Here is a 14,976-nt window from a genome sequence, read left to right as displayed (position 1 = left end):
AGATGGACATGTATTTAAGCAGCTCTGGGAGCTGGTGATGGACAGGGAAGCCTGGTATGCTGTTGTCCATGGGTTGCAAAGAGCGAAAGGCATTCACAAAGTCAGTAGGATAATAAGAAATTGTGATTCCACACCATCTTCCCTCTACCTGTCTTCCTGCAGAGGTTACTTTTTATGTATTTCTGGTACTTTTTAGAAAGTAGAAGATGCATTTATCTATATAGCCGTTAGACTTCTCTCAAGCAGGATGACCCTGGGGTGGAAGTCCTGCTCTCTTCCCAGTTTCCTAGTGAGATTGAGCCCGAGTTGCCCACAGGGTTGAGCTACTTAATAATCACCATGTATTTGCTTCTTCTCTCCCCTTTATCTCCTTGCCTCACCTGGTCCTTCCTCTGTACAGTTTTGCAGCACCTCCTCCAAAATAATCTATTTACTTGGAATAGTTTTACTTGCAAATAATTTTTACTCACAAATAACTTTCTTAGACCCAACTTTGGAGGGAACTTGCAGGACTCATAAGAATATTTGGTACTATTCTCAGACAATGATAACATTTTCTAGGGATTTGTAACCTGCAGAAATGAAATGATTCATTTATGCTCTAATAGGATATTAACAGGTAGTATTAATATTTTTGAACAGGGGCATGAGTATATGCAGATGTGGGTGTGTGTGGGGGGGTATGTATGGCTGTGTGGATTTCAGTTCTTCTCTACTGAAGTGGTTCCTTTTTCCAATTCAATACAATGGTCTCTCATTCCTAAAGCTGTGTTGGTTAGAACAGTTTGGTTGTTTACAGGTTTTTACTTGGAGAAAAGAAGATAGACATGTTCGTTAAAAGATTTGAGACACCGCATCTTTAGACTGTGCTTTATGGAGGATGAATTGAACCCTTGTCAAGTCCAGATACATAGCCAGTTGGGGTTCTTCTCTGAAGAAAGTATTTAAATGGTTGCAGATGATTCTACTTTTTCTTTTTTTTTTTTTCCCTGTAGTTCCTTACATAAGAGAAAATGTAAAGAAACCTGACTTATTTGAACTTTCATTCCTATAGGATTAGAAAATGCAATGGGTTTTCTTATACTCATCAAAATTCTGGCTACATGTTGGAATCTTTTTGTGCACATTTCTGTAAATTTAGCTTCATATTTTATTTAGCTACACTCCTCTCTTATTCAAGTGCCATTGTCAGCAGACAAAGCTTTGAGTGTAAAGAATGTGGTGTGATAAACAAGAGGATGATAAAGAGAAAAACTTAATTCTCTATAAATGGAAGTCATAGAACAGTAAATTTGAAACAGAGCTGTTAAAATTAAGCTCCAAATAAAGAGGGGAGCTTTTATTTTTTTCCGTGAAACTCTTTGATCTTTTCTCTGTATATTTAATTTTTATTTTTATTTGTCCTGAGTTTATATAATGTGTGTAAGCACTTTTGTGGTGGGCATGTGAATTAGGAGAAAGCCAACCTTCTCAAAGTAATTTATTCTTTACTTTTTTGTTCATCTTTTCCTACAGTGCTGCTAATTGTGTCTTATTCTTAAGTCCTATTGCTTCAACTAGTTTAGATATTAGAAAGAAAAAAAAATGCTCCCAGAAAATGAGAAATGAGTCAAATATAAACTGGTACATTCAGCTTAGAGGAGAATGGTCACAACTGTAGTCTTTAAAATTTTACACGTAAAATATATTTCATTGAACTTTGCTAACTAATCCGTTTTCAGCTGGCTTGCTAAGCTTTAAAAAGGCATATATAAATAAGCATCCCTGAGATGGAAGTATTTTCCTTGGTGGTCTGTGTGTGTGTTAAGTCGCTTCAGTGGTGTCTGACTCTTTACGATCATATGGGCTGGAGCTCACCAGGCTCTTCTGTCCCTGGGATTCTCCAGGCAAAAGCCCTGGAGTGGGTTGCACGCCCTCGTCCAGGGGATCTTCCCAGGGACCGCCTCATGTCTTTTAGGTCTCCTGAACCGGCAGGCAGGTTCTTTAGCACTGCTGCCACCTGTGAAGCCTGCGAAAAGCATTCTTGTGTAGTTAGAATGAAGAAAGCATTAAAATATGCTGATTTCTTTCAAAGTTTGCACATCATCTGGCTCAAGAAATCTGGTTGAAAAAACTAAGCATCAGTTCAGTTCAGTCGCTCAGTCGTGTCCGACTCTTGGCGACCCATGAATCGCAGCACGCCAGGCCTCCCTGTCCATCACCAACTCCCGGACTTCACTCAGACTCACGTCCATTGAGTCCGTGATGCCATCCAGCCATCTCATCCTCTGTCGTCCCCTTCTCCTCCTGCCCCCAATCCCTCCCAGCATCAGAGTCTTTTCCAATGAGTCAACTCTTCGCATGAGGTGGCCACAATATTGGAGTTTCAGCTTTAGCATCAGTCCTTCCAAAGAAATCCCAGGGCTGATCTCCTTCCGAATGGACTGGTTAGATCTCCTTGCAGTCCAAGGGACTCTCAAGAGTCTTCTCCAACACCACAGTTCAAAAGCATCAATTCTTCGACGCTCAGCTTTCTTCACAGTCCAACTCTCACATCCATACATGACCACTGGAAAAACCATAGCCTTGACTAGATGGACCTTTGTTGGCAAAGTAACGTCTCTGCTTTTCAATATGCTATGTAGGTTGGTCCTAACTTTCCTTCCAAGGAGTAAGTGTCTTTTAATTTCATGGCTGCAGTCACCATCTGCAATGATTTTGGAGCCCAAAAAAATAAAGTCTGACACTGTTTCCACTGTTTCCCCATCTATTTCCCATGAAATGATGTGACCAGATGCCATGATCTTAGTTTTCTGAATGTTGAGCTTTAAGCCAGCTTTTTCACTCTCCTCTTTCACTTTCATCAAAAGGGTTTTTAGTTCCTCTTCACTTTCTGCATAAGAGTAACTATTACTAAAAAGTGTTTTTAATCTGCATGAAATAGAGATCCTAACAAAAACAGGCCAGTTGCATATCGCTGGCAGTCTGCTCTGTATTTCCCAGAGCTGTGAGTTCTTACACAATCCCAGTAAGTCTGCTGCATGTGAACCAGCAAGTTGCAAACTTTCGAATATGTGAATGCATGCTCTCATGTTCGGTCATGTAGGTTAGTTCACGTGTCTGGCTCCCATTGTACGTGTGTACACCCTCTACAAGCTGTTGTGCTTTTCTGCACTTTTCTGTACAGTTCGGTATAGACCAGAGTGATAAAGTATCTTTCAAGTTCCGGGTGTTTAGAAATGAGAGGGTAGATAGAATTGAACCAGCAAGAGCCGAGCCCCTGTGCCGCCGGCGTCAGGCGCAAGTGAAATTGCAGCTGGCGCCTCGTCTGCTGTTGCTGGTGAGCCTTCAGCTCTACCATCTCCCACTTCCTCCTCCTCTTCCAGGCAGTAGTTCTTCTTGCCTCTTCACTCGATTCCAGCCCCGATATGCCAGGGGTTTTACTCTGCTATCGTACTTTAAGGTACTGTACTGTAAGATTAAATTTTTTCTTTATTTTTTGTTTAGTGTTTTTATGTAATATTTGTGTGAAAAGCATTAAAAATCTATTACAGAACAGTACTATACAGCCACGGAGAATCCCATGGAGGGAGGAGCCTGGTAGGCTACAGTCCATGGGGTCCCAAAGAGTCGGACACGACTGAGCGACTTCACTTCACTATACAGCCCACTAGACTTCCCAGGTAAAGAACCCACCTGCAATACAGGAAGCGCTGGAGATGCAGGTTTGATCATTGGGTCGGGGAAGATTCCCTGCAGGAAGGCATGGCAACCCACTGCGGTATTCTTGCGTGGAGAATCCCATGAATAGAGGAACCTGGCAGGCTGCAGTCCATAGGGTTGCAAAGGGCTGGAAGTGACTGAAGCAACTGAGCAGACATGCGTATAGCCGACTGTGATAGTCGGGTGCCTAGGCTAACTTTGTTGGACTTATGGATAAATTGGACTGACGAACATGTTCTCAAAATGGAATCTGATGGTAGGTAGGGGATTTGCTGTATTTTTTAATACATTCTAAGGGAATTGTGTTGCCTATGAATGTAACTCCCTTTTAAAGAAGCAGCAAGTGACATGTCTGAATTATCTTGTGGAAGGTAAATTTATATCCAAGTAATAGAAGACTTGAAGTCTGAGTACTAAAAGTGGCCTGCATATTTCATTAAATTCCTGTTACTACCCAGCAGGGGAACAGATCCGGCAGCCGTTTGTACTTTGGCCATTGCTAGAACCAAGCTGAACTGACTGTACTTTTTGTAATATAATCATTATCCTGTGCGGTGTTTAGCCGCCTGATGCAAAGAGCTGACTCATGTGAAAAGACCCTGTTGCTTGGAAATACTGAAGGCAGGAGGAGAAGGGGACGGCAGAGGACGAAATGAATGGATGGTACCACTGACTCGATGGACAAGCTCTGGGAGACGGTGAGGGACTGGGGAGCCTGGCGTGCTGCAGTCCATGGGGTCGCAAAGTGTCGGACTCGACTGAGCAACTGAACAACAATGGGATATTTTTCTAATGGATTTGAATAGATCGTTTTTTTTTTCCCCCACTGAAATATTAATATTTTACCCTAATAATAACCCTTATTCAGAAGAAATACAAAAATATGGTTCCCTGCTAATAGTAATTTCTTCTTTGTAACCTAAAAAATCATTTGCTAGGTGTTTATTGAATGGCTTTCATTGATCCTTTGAGACTGTGTAATGTGTGTGTGTTTGTGAAAGTCTGTATGTGCAAAAAACCATTTCGTAGTGTTTCCTAACATCTAAGTTCATGGCCGAGTGTACTTCCGTGCCCGTGTGAGTGTTTTAGTCTCTTTTCTCTGCTTGGTTTACCACTACTTAGCTTCCCCCGCCCAGCTTTTTCTTCCCCGCTCTCTTTTCCCAGTCGTATCCTGTTGGCAGCTATTGAAGCTACACTGTGGGGTACTGTCAGCTTCCAGTTACGGGGGTGAGATCCATGCTTCTGCAGAACATGGGCAGTAGATGGCGCTAGACAAATGCCGAAGCTTCATCTCATGAGTTGCTCCAGTGAGATTCTTTGCATCAAAACAAATGTAAATTGCTTGCCACTGTAAATCAAATGCAAGGTAAAACCTACATTTAATAATTCGTATCAGTGAAATAATGGCTTTGGTAGAAGAAAACAGGTCACTTTTTAATTCCAAAGTGTGAAACAACTGTCACATATGCCAAGGCCAGATCATTTTAGAGAGTCAATGAACTTGTGTGTCCTCAGATGACAGGGTGTAAGGCTTGTTCTATTATGATTCTTATGCCTGATCTAGTCTGAGTTGTTAGGATCCTACTACACAAGAAAGGGATGAGAAGACTCAAGATCTCAGGGCACTCTGCATCCTGCAGTGAAGGAAAGAAGGGCATCAGGTCTTGCTGTGAATTCCTAATATCCAGGCAGATTTCCTCAGTAAGGAAGGAAGGGAGGGAGGGAGGAAGGAAGAAAATGAAGGAGAAAGACAATAAAGAGAACAGAAAAAAAGATCAAGGAGGACAAATTAAAGCTTGTAGGAAGATTTATCCACTAAAATCTATTGAAGATAATATAAATTGTCAAAGTTCTAACTTCATAAGTACCTACTCTGTTCATAATTTTATATATATATATATATATATATATATATTTATGTATAATTGGGCTTCCCAGGTGGTACTAGTGGTAAAGGACCCACCTGTCAATGCAAGAGACATAAGAGATACAGGTAGGATCCCTGGGTTGGGAAGATTCCCTGGAGGAGGGCATGGCAATCCACTCCAGTGTTCTTGCCTGGAGAATCCCTATGGACAGAGAAGTCTTGTGAGCTATAGTCCATAGGGTCTCAAAAAACGTCGGACGCTACTGAAGCGACTCAGCAGGCATGTTTACATATAATTATACATATACACACAACAACTTATGTTTAAATTACATCTGAATTTAAGATGATATCATTCTAAATGGCCATCACAATAGCACCTGACTGTATATATTTTAGTGCACCCAAACTGGAATACTGTGCATCCTTTGAGGAAACTGAGTTATATCTCTGTTGAGTTTCTGAACTATATTATTAAATGAGATAAACAACAACACATAGAAATGTGACTGAAGCCTAGTTTTGTAAGATGGTATGTGTACACCTTCCATTTTTGCATATATAATAAAAGTTCTACATGGATACGTCACGTACAAGGTATTACCAATTTTAACTCTTAGGTTGAGGAGTTAAGGTTAGAAAAGAATAAGGAGTTTTTCACAATTCAGTTTGCAAAATTCTGTAATGTATAAATATTTTTGTGATAAGCATGGGTAGTTTGATTAAGTAAAAATATATGACCAAATAAAGAGACCCTGAAACAATGAATATTGTTTTTATTTATCAGAAATCTTAAAGACCGCAGTGTAGCACACAGAAGAGACACTTTGCAGTTGTCATTAGAGATTGAAGCACATTCTGCATTTCTTCCAATTTTAAAATATCATGTTAAGCAATTACATAACCATCTAACATTATGGCAATATACTGAATCATCTTTGTCCTTTAGAATTTCTAAATACAAAATGAACTCATATCATTGAAAATAAAAAAAAATATGATAAAGACCAGTTATAACATATAATAGGCAAAAATAAGCAAGTGGAAAGATTTTGGTTTTGTTTATTCTCTATTCCAAGAATGTAGAAGGTATTTTAACAGTTTAAAGAAAAGGAAAAAGAGAGAGTATTATGCTTCACAAGTTTTCTTAAATTTCCATATAGGCAGAAAGAAATGATAATGAGAAATTCAGGATATTACGCTGCTGTTGTTTTGGCTTGTTTTTTTAATGATCATTAACTAAACTGCAACATTTAACACGAAACTGTAACTTTTCATAAGAACCATGAACTAAGAACATATTAATACATGAATTATATCCATCCATCTTGAGTTTATTATAATTTGTATAGATATATTCTTTCATTTGGGCTTCCCTGGTGGCTCAGATGGTAGAGAATCTGCCTGCAGTGCAGGAGACCCAGGTACAATCCTTGGGAGGGGAAAATTCCCTGGAGGAGGGCATGGCAACCAACTCCAGTATTTTTGACTGGAGAATCCCATAGACAGAGGAGCCTGGTGAGCTACAGGCCATGGGATCACACAGAGTCAGACACCACTGAAGTGACTTAAGACACACACACTTTCATTTAAACTTTAGTGATTGCTAAGTATTCTGTTTGGTAAGGGAAATTTAGTCAATTATAATTAAAACAGATGGAGGCTTAACTTACAAGAAAGCTATCCAGTAGCCCTAGAGAATTAGTTTCTTCTTGGTTTCCATCAGTGTTTTAAAAACACAATGGAGTTAATGGTATGTGTATGATATATGTAGGCATGTGTATATATGTATGTAAGAAAATGCAGTTCTTAAGCTATATCGGGTCTACAAAATTGGTAGTATTTAACTAATAAGTTACTTAATAAGGTAAGTATTTTCTGGGCCACAAATTTGGTAATACTTATGTATTTAAGTGGAGCTTCCCTGGTGGCTCAGATGGTAAAGAACCTGCCTGCAATGCAGGAGACCTGGGTTCAATATCTGGGTGGGGAAGATCCCTTGGAGAAGGAAATGACAGCCCACTCCAGTATTTTTGCTTGGAGAATCCCATGGACAGAGGAGCCTGGTGGGCTACAGTCCAAGGGTATCAAAGAGTTAGATAGGAATAAGCAACTAACACACACACGTATACACATTGTTAAATAAAAATGAATTGTTTCTCTTTTGCAACTGGAAACATGTTTTAGCATTTCAAAATGATGTGTACTACTATATAATAAAATACAGACTTCAGTAAGTATTTGCAATCTGCTATCTCCTATGAGTGAATCCTCAGTGTCAAAATTGCAAGTATTATCTCATTTAACCCTCTCAAAAACTGTCTTGAATCGGTGATAGTAACAATTTCTATTTTTCAGGGCAGCTAACACACACAGAGTAATTTTTTAACAAGAAGTTTTACTACTTTTACAGAATTGCACAGCTATTATATGAATGTCACGCATTTCAAGTTTAGTTCTGACTGGTACCACATCCAATGCTTTCAACCAACACACCCCATTATTAGCTGTATTTTTATTCCTAGGTGCCTGTGTACATGGTAAGTCACTTCAGTCACGTCTGGCTCTTTGTGACCCCATGGACTGTTGCCCGCCAGGCTCCTCTGTCCATGGGATTCTCCAGGCAAGAATACTGGAGTGGGTTGCCATGCCTTCCTTCAGGGGATCTTCCCCACCCAGGGATCAAACCTGTGTCTCTTATGTCTCCTGCATTGCAAGCGGGTTCTTTACCACTAGCCCCACCTGGGAAGTCCCATTCCGAGGTACACATTATCAATTAATCTTGAAAGTAAGTAGACTATTGGGCCCTTATTTATGGTTCCTCAATTTGAGTTAATGACAATGACTGGCTTTGTAATAATAGTGATAGAATGTGTTAATGCTAACACTAATATTAAATGACTACAAATAAAAAAAGAACATATAAATTAGGACCAAGCTTTTCCTCCAAGCAATACACATATATTAACTTACTCAGCTCATTCTCCCATTCTGCAGATGAGTAGACTTTGGTCAGAGAATCCCACTTACTGCTGTCTCTCTGAGTCTAGGAGGCAAAGTGAAGGTCACAAGAAAGCAGTTATTTGCCAAAACTTACATATCTAGCCGTTTTTCAAAACTGAATTTAAAGGATTACAAATCCTGAAAATACCTGTACTACCACATATCTTGGTAGTAAGGTCTTAGCTGGAGAGTCCCACCCAAAGTCTGTGACAGTATATTTGATATACAATATTGCAAAGGCACGCAGGATCGATGGCATGCAGTCAGTTAAGTGTTGTCATGTGTATCAAAGTCAATCCACTTTTTATAGAGATCAGTAATGCACTTCCCTTTAAGGAACTGAAAAATAAAGTGCATCAGTCATTAGTATGACATTATCTTTGAGAAGTTACATACACATAAACCAACACATTTCAACCTGTAACTTCCTTTAGCACCATCATTCTATACCCAAGCTTGCATTTTGGCATAATAAAGTTAAGTGTAAGGTGGCTATAAAATACAGCATCTATGAAAAAAAGCCATGTTATGGCTGCCGTGGGACCATCACTAGCGATTTGCTTTTGCAAAAATAAAGAAATTCAAAATCAGTGTTTGGCTCAACTAGAAAGTGTGATGGCCTCAGATAATTGCTGCCTATAAATAAGTCTACCTCATCGGGATGTCTCTATTTACATAGGATATATTTAGGTTCTGCACTTAGTAATACCTCTCATATAATCAAGTGTTGGTCATCTTTGTAAGGAGGGGAAATATTAATCAAATGCTCTTTGATGACAAGACATAGCAGTGGGGCCATTCATTTTCCAGAAGCTATTTGAGGAGCAGACTCATCAATTTGCATAGCACTTGACAACTCCAGATTTTTCTAGCTTTTGCAGATGGTTTGAAAGGTACACCAAAAAGACTGAGCTGTAATAATGTGAAATTAATTATGAAAGTAAAGGTATGGGTCCACTTGTTATCATAGGGCTCATTTTATTTTCTTAAATTTCTCGCAAATCTGTTTTCGGAATGGTTTATTTTGAATGAAAAAAAATGAACAACTGAAGTTTTCAGAGAATTAATTGTTATTATTAATAATTCCAGCATCTAAAATCTCTGTACTACTCTGCACATTCCATATTAAGGAATGATAAGGCCACAAAATGTAAGGGTTCTCTGTGGATGATAAAGTTACAATGAGAAGATCATAAAAAATAAGGATTCTTAATTGTTAGAATATATATCCTTCACTTTTTATTCATTGCCTTATGTCTTTAATAACTAAACAGAAACTAGATGGAAGGTTGACTATTAACATTTTCATGTTGCAACTTTTATTTATATGTATTTCTTTATTTAAATATTTATTTATATGCATTTCTTTATGATCTTGGTAAAGGAAAAGCAGGAAATGCCATTTTCAGTTCTGACTCAGCTATTGTACTGTTATGTGCCCCTGGAGAAATAACTTAGCTTCTGTGGACTTCTGTTTACTCAATCCTGAAGTATAGTGCTCCTCTTGAGGAGATTAAGAGTGTCTAGCATGAAGAAGTGAGAAAAATGGATGTCTTTCCAAAAGTAGATGTGTTTTTTTAAAAAAAAGGAAAGAAAAAAAAATAGAACAGGCTCTTTAGTCAGCATTACCTTGGAGGAGCAATTAGGAAAATGATATCCACAGGAGATACTCTTCAGAGACAGAGGTCGTTGTTTTCTGGCTCTGTCTGTGTGGGAACAATGCCTGGAGAATTAAGTAGGTGATTAGATGCATGCAGTATTTGCAGCAGGACTCAGAACTGAGAAAGAGATTTAATGTGAATTTAAGAAAGTTTGATAAATTGACGTTTTGTGGAAAGCTTTTCACTTGAAGTGAAAGAGTGGCCATTCCCCTCTTGCTCAGTCACTAAGTCGTGTACAGCTCTATGATCCCATGGACTTCAGCACGCCAGGCTCCTCTGTCCTTCACTATCTCCCAGAGTTTGCTCAAATTCATGTCCATTGAGTCAGCGATGCTATCTAACCATCTCATCCTCTGTCGCCCTCCTCTCCTTTTGCCATCAATCTTTCCCAGCATCAGGGTCTTTTCCAGTGAATCAGCTCTTTGTATCAGGTGGCCAAAGTACTGGAGCTTCCAGCTCCACCATCAGTCATTCCAATTATATTCAAGGTTGATTTCCTTTAGGATGGACTGGTTTGATCTCCTTACTCTCCAAGGGACTCTCAGGAGTCTTCTCCAACACCACAGTTCAAAAGCATCAGTTCTTTGGCACTCAGCCTTCTCTATGCTCCAACTCTCACATCCGTATATGAATACTGGAAAAACCATCGCTTCGACCATACGAGCCTTTGTCGCCAGTATGCTGTCTTACACCCATGTAATGAACTTTGCAGTTTAGCGTGACATAGTTCCAATCACTTTGAACTGGTAGCACAGCTGGATTACTGTTATTGACGGTTCATGTAGGCTTAGAACCATCCAGGTGTCAAAACCTGAGCGACATAATATGACATAATGCCGATCTTTCCAATTTAGCTGTTGTTATGTTACATCTCAAAGATTTCCTGTGTAAATATAAACTGACCGAAACCATTTTGGGGGCAAGAATTTCAAATGATCAACACAAGAGCATTAGAGCCCTTCACAGTGATTTTTCTTTCACCTTCATGATTTAGTTTAGTTAAAATTAAATGAAAAACAGTGAGTCCTAAAATACATGAAACTTAAGAATTATTGTGCAACTGAACCCTCTTAAGATCTGGTCAGTGCATAAAATAAGCTTCTTTTTTTTTTTTTTTTTTCCTTTTTTTTTTAACATTACAATATTGTATTGGTTTTGGCTTCTGTTTTTGGTTGTATGCATGCTCAGTCACTAAGTCATGACGGACTCCTTGTGACCCCATGGACTGTAGCCTGCTAAGTTCCTCTGTCCATGGAATTTTACAGGCAAGACTACTGAAGTTAGTTGCCATTTCCTTCTGTCAGGGATCTTCCTGACTCAGGGCTTGAACCTGGTCTCCTGGGTCTCCTGAGTTGGCAGGCACATTCTTTACACCTGAGCCACCTGAAAAGACCTGTACTTTTTGTTAGGGTAACACTATTCTTCTTCCTATGAACGGACTGTGCACAAGCTGTGCAGTAGAGCAACTGGGGTTGCTGGAAGACCATCTAACTTCTATCAGAAAAATAATTGCAAATTGATGTTCATTGTATTTAGATCTATGTTAAAATGGAAACTGAAGTCACTTTAATGATGCTCATTGTTAGGATAATAAAAATATTGTTTTCCAAAAGATCCTCTAATGTGTTGTTACATCATTTTTTTGATAGGAAATTAAAACACACACACAATGAAACTGTTTTTTTTTTTTTTTTATTACTCAAAGCCATCAGGTTTACTTCAGACATTATAGTCATGAAGAAAATGAAGTAACTGTCTTCAGTGTAAGCTGCTGATTTTATTGCAGTAAGTTCCAAGATTCTTAATAAGATTTTCTCTTTACTCAAAGCAGAGGCTATGCATGTTATTTCCGTAAGAACACTATGCCAGAGATTTTGTGAAACTGCAGGTACTTTAATTTCCTAAAAAACAGTTCTGTTTTTACATATGAGAATCATCTAAGTTCATGTCATTAAAATAAGTCAAGAATTAGGTAACATGTTAAGCAAATTTGGATTTAAAATACCATACTCCATTTAAAAATTATATACATAACTTTCTATAATGCATGCTGCTGCTAAATTGCTTCAGTCATGTCCAACTCTGTGTGACCCCATAGACGGCAGCCCACCAGGCTCCCCCGTCCCTGGGATTCTCCAAGCAAGAACACTGGAGTGGGTTGCCATTTCCTTCTCCAATGCATGAAAGTGAAAAGTTAAAGTGAAGTTGCTCAGTCGTGTCCAGCTCTATTTAGAAATATATATAATTGTTAGGTGATATTAACGTATGCCTTACAGAAGGAGAGTGCTGCCTCAGTTCTGCCAGATTTGTGAGTGTGTGTGTCTGTGTGTGGGGCTTCCCTGATAGCTCAGTTGGGAAAGAATCCGCCTACAATGCAGGAGAGCCTGGTTCTATTTCTGGCTCAATCTGCAGAAGGATAGGGTACCCACTCCAGTGTTCTTTGGTTTTCCTTGTGACCAGATCAAATGGCCAACATCCACTGGATCATCGAAAAAGCAAGAGAATTCCAGAAAAACATCTATTTCTGCTTTATTGACTATGCCAAAGCCTTTGACTGTGTGGATCACAATAAACTGTGGAAAATTCTGAAAGAGACAGGAATACCAGACCACCTGACCTGCCTCTAGAGAAACCTCTATGCAGGTCAGGAAGCAACAGTTAGAACTGGACATGGAACAACAGACTGGTTCCAAATAGGAAAAGGAGTACGTAAAGGCTGTATATTGTCACCCTGCTAATTTAACTTCTATGCAGGGTACATCATGAGAAACGCTGGGCTGGAAGAAGCACAAGCTGGAATCAAGATTGCCGGGAGAAATATCAATAACCTCAGATATGCAGATGACACCACCCTTATGGCAGAAAGTGAAGAGGAACTAAAGGGCCTCTTGATGAAATTGAAAGAGGAGCATAAAAAAGTTGGCTTAAAACTCAACATTCAGAAAACGAAGATCATGGCATCTGGTCCCATCACTTCATAGGAAATAGATGGAGAAACAGTGTCAGACTTTATTTTTTGGGGCTCCAAAATCACTGCAGATGGTGACTGCAGCCATGAAATTAAAAGACGCTTACTCCTTGGAAGAAAAGTTGTGACCAACCTATATGGTATATTGAAAAGCAGAGACATTACTTTGCCAACAAAGGTCCGTCTAGTCAAGGCTATGGTTTTTCCAGTGGTCACATATGGATGCGAGAGTTGGACTGTGAAGAAAGCTGAGCATCGAAGAATTGATGCTTTTGAACTGTGGTGCTGGAGAAGACTCTTGAGAGTCCCTTGGACTGCAAGGAGATCCAACCAGTCCATCCTAAAGGAGATCAGTCCTGGGTGTTCATTGGAAGGACTGATGTTGAACCTGAAACTCCAGTACTTTGGCCACCTGATGGGAACAGCTGACTCATTGAAAAAGACCGTGATGCTGGGAAAGATTGAGGGCAGGAGGAGAAGGGCATCACTGACTCGATGGACATGGGTTTGGGTGGACTCCGGGAGTTGGTGATGGACAGGGAGGCCTGGGGTGCTGCAGTTCATGGAGTGGCAAAGAGTGACATGACTGAACTGAACTGAACAGCTGGTAAAGACCCTGCCTGCATTGTGGGAGACATGGCTTCAATCCCTGTGTTGAGAAGATTTGCTGGAGAATGGAAATGCCACCCACTCCTGTATTCTTGCCTCCAGTGTCTATGTGTGTGTAAAGAGTAAATTCTGAATTTCAGAATTTAGGATAAATTTCAGATAGTAGGCTGTCTCTTTTTTATTTTATTGACTGTAGGTGATTTACAATGTTGGGTTGATTTCTGCTGTGTGGCAAAGTGATTCAGTTATATATATAACATACATATGTATAATATTTTCATATTCCTTTTTATTATAGTTTATTACAGAATATTGAATATAATTCCCTGTGCTATGCAGTAGGACCTTGTTATTTTTTTAGCCCATAGATAACAGTTTGCATCTGCTCGTTCCAAACTCCCAATCCTTTCTTTCCTTCTCCCCTTCTCCCTTGGAAACCAAAAGTCTGTTCTCTTGAATCAGTTTCTTGTTTGTAGATCAGTTCATTTGGGTCACCTCTTTCAGATGTTCATTATGAATTGAAACATCTCAGAGAATGCAAACTTTATTTGTTTTAGCCAATTTATAAAAATAATCATATTGTTATTATCCACATGGGAATTATTCATTGAATCTTTTTAAATCACAAGATAGCTTCTCTTACTCATGCAAAGATTTTATTTAACCTGTTTATTGTAATCCTTAATGTCTGAATGTGGGTGTCTATTGAATAAAATTTTAAAATTAATAAAGCTAACAACTCATGATGCTATAAAATAAAAATTGGTATTAACTTTGGAAAAAAGTAATTGTAATGAAGGTTTTGTCCATAAAAAATCACATATATAAAAATCAAATATAAATTAAACTGTGTGCTCAGTCACTTCAGTTGTGTCCAATTCTTCGTGACCCCATGGACTGTAGCCCACCTGGCTCCTCTGTCCTTGGGATTCTATTACCATTTCCTTCTCTAGGGGATCTTCCTGACCTGGGAATCAAACCTGCTTCCCTTACATCTCCTACATTGGCAGGTGAGTTCTTTACTTCTAGTGCTACCTGAGGAGAATACACAAATTAAAATATACTTTAGATTTTTTGAAAATGACTCCTGTCCATTACACTGGGCAAGTTTATGAGTAGCACAGGAAAGAAGAAATCATTTTTAAACAGTTGCAAGATGAGTACAT

Source organism: Bison bison, unplaced genomic scaffold (assembly GCF_000754665.1).
Source record: "Bison bison bison isolate TAMUID 2011002044 unplaced genomic scaffold, Bison_UMD1.0 scf7180017864494, whole genome shotgun sequence".
NCBI lineage: Eukaryota > Metazoa > Chordata > Mammalia > Artiodactyla > Bovidae > Bison > Bison bison.
This window is presented reverse-complemented; position numbering follows the sequence as displayed.